Source organism: Gekko japonicus, unplaced genomic scaffold (genome assembly GCF_001447785.1).
Source record: "Gekko japonicus isolate JY-2015 unplaced genomic scaffold, Gekko_japonicus_V1.1 scaffold5987, whole genome shotgun sequence".
Taxonomy (NCBI): Eukaryota; Metazoa; Chordata; class Lepidosauria; order Squamata; family Gekkonidae; genus Gekko; species Gekko japonicus.
This window is the reverse complement of record NW_015163265.1, coordinates 19612-22747: the sequence shown is the minus strand read 5'-3', so window position 1 is coordinate 22747 and position 3136 is coordinate 19612.

The following is a 3136-nucleotide window of genomic DNA, read 5'->3' as shown; positions in this document are numbered from 1 at the left end:
CTTCACTTGGGAGTCTCAGAGCGGTTTACAAACTCCTTTCCCATCCCCTCCCCACAACCCTAACCCTGTGAGGTAGGTAGGGCTGAGAGAGCTCTTTCAAGAACAGCTCTGACAGAACTATGGCTTGCCCAAGGTCATCCAGCAGCTGCAAGTGGAGAAGTGGGGAATCAAACCTGGTTCTCCCAGATTAGAGTCTGCGCACTTAACCACTACACCAAACTGGCCACTACACCAATGGGCCTTTCCCCCTTCCCCTAGTTTTTACCAATAGAAACAGAAGCCTCCGCCCCAGTTCTAATCTTTCTCCGTTGATGCCTGGAGTAGATCCCTATGGAGGCCATTTCAAAAGGTATTAGGGGGAATTCAACCCTCCTTGAGGTTTTTTTTAAACTTTTTGGATTTTTCTGCATATCCAGAAAGTCCCCTGAGCTGTTGGGGGGTGAGCCCTCTGTTGGCGGAAATAAGTATCCACATGGAGAACAGAGTTTGGAAAATACTATAGAGATAATGATATTTTCCATTTTAATGGTTAAGTCTTTTGTATGGATCTAGCAAGAGCTACAAAAGGTTGTAAGAAAGAGTCAACAAAACTTAGCCAATGGTTCTAAAAGGGACCCTATTCCAGATACAATTGGTCTTCCGAGGGGAGGGTTAAGACCTTTATGCACCTTAGGTAATATATAAAATGTTGGGATCTTAGAATATTCATCGACAAACTTGGCCATAGATCCACTGATAAGCCTAAAAGTAAGTGCCTCTTGTACCACAATCTTAATTAAACTTAATATATGATGAGTTGGATCCGGACACATAGGTTGGTAAAAGGCTGACTCCTGTAAATGTCTATGTAACATCAAAGGAAGTATTGGTAGCCAAAATGACTGTGGTGCCACCTTTGTCTGCAGCTTTTACAATAACTGATTTATCAATGACTAAGTTCCGTAAAGGACCTGCGGTGGCTCAAGTGGTTAAGACGCTGAACTGCAGGCTGCGGAAGGTCGGTAGTTCAGCAGTTCGAGACCCGAGTGTGCCGCATGACGGAGTGAGCTCCCGTCTCTACTTCCAGCTTCTGCCAACCTAGCAGTTCGAAAGCAAGAAATTGCTAGTAGATAAATAGGGACCACTTCGGTGGGAAGATAACAGCGTTCCGTGCGCCTTGGTGTTTAGTCATGCCAGCCACATGACTATGGAAAAGTCTTCGGACAGCGCTGGCTCTTCGGCTTTGAAGCGGAGATGAGCACCGCAACCCTAGAGTCGGATTCGACTGGCTTTCGAGCAAGGGAACCTTTCCCTTTACTAAGTTCTGCATAACATCCAGTTTTATTTACGCCAATTACTACATCTGTCCTCCAACGTTTTCAAGTCCCTAACGACTAACCTTTAAAAGATTGTTACTGCAGGGTCAAAAAACGTAGGCATGAAACCAGATTTCGGTCTAAATTTATTCACTTCTACATCAGAGGTACCAAAAAGAACATGCAACCCTCTGCGAGCTACAACTGAAACCACCAGAACACTTTGCCTTACTTCTTTCGGGGGTCCCTGGTGCAAGCTCCACCCCAGAATACGCTGCTGATTGAGATGTGCCCCAAGCAGTATGCTCCCCCCTCCTAGATGTCTGTGGGGAGGAGAGACCTCTCTCTCCCACTCCTCCAGTTTTCCTACCAACGGCTTTTGTCCTTCTAAGGCAGGGATTTCCCTCTCTCACAGGGGTTCTTAACCTTTCTTGAACCACGGGCCCCTTTGGCAGTCTGGTGTAGCCTACAGACCCCTTAAATGCATAAAACAATATACAGAGGATTACCAAGGAAGGCAGTTATACTGAAATACAGTTAACAAAATATTTTTTTTTAAATTATATACAGTAATATATGTGCTTCTTTCTTAATTAAATAGCACTTGGAACTTCAGTGACCTTGCTGAATGTCCCCTCATAGCCCCTGCGCCTGACTAAGTTACAGTCAGCTGTGCAGCATTATGGAGAGGTAAGAATTCTCATTTGAACTATCCAGTTTTGCAGAACTGAAAATGACTCACTTTCTCCCACACGTTGATCAACTAAAAATTAGACACAGGGAATACTATAAATCAATTTGGATGTCTGGGTCATTAGCACAGGAACAACCTGCGTCACTGTTTCATGGCTGCATGACGAGTAGGCACAGTGTTACCTGATACCCGGCCAGCTATGTCACACAAGGGTCTGTAGACAGGAAGACTGTGATCGCGTGCAATCAAACAGCAGGTCTAATAACTACCCTAATTCCAGAGTAGTGAGGAGTGTAAACGATATTTCGAGATATCTGCAACAACAGTAATGTGATGTGAAAAAAAATCTGTGAGTTCTCTGGGTGACAAGATTACAGGCACTGCTAATACTATTGTGGTTTGTTGCCTACATTCATAAAGGAAGGAAATACTGAATTTCAGTAAGAGGTTAGTGAAAATAAAGAGATAATTTCCCCCTCCATCCAAGTTCATGGACACCTGAAACCTATCCACAGACATCAGCTATCAATGTGTCTATTTCATCACGGGATTTGGAAAACAGGTATGTTTTTTGCCAGTTGCGCAGATGTCAGAAGTAGCTTGGCAGACAGAAGCTTGGCAGACAGACTAAGGGAGGACAACCACTAAAAAGGTTCTTCTTCATACAACTACTTTTGGAGCATTTCTGAGCCTCCAACACCTAAACACTCAAAGAAGAGCCTCACCAGAACGCACTATAGGAAAGTTTTGCCCCTGTGTGGATTATCTGACAAACAGGAAGGGTGGATCTCTGCCTCAAGCTGTTGCTACAAGTTGTTGCTACACAGTGAGTAGTGCTGAGCTTCCTCTCCTGTGTGGTTAAGGAGATATGGGTGGGTCTTGAATCTCCTTCCGCCCTCAGAACACATCCTTGCTTTCTTCCTTGTGAGATTTATTGGAGTTCTGTCCTCAGTCCAAATATTTCTATCATTTCTTCCATGTTATGGTCAGGACTCAGGGCAGACACAAGCACTTTACGAGAGTTTCCATGCTTTCATCTCTTTCGGCAGTCTGTGGTTGTCTTTTTCATGGGAAATAAGAGAAAAGCGATTTTCACAAGCTAAGCAGTTACATGGTTTCTCCGTGTGTGGGTTCTTAGATCCTGCTG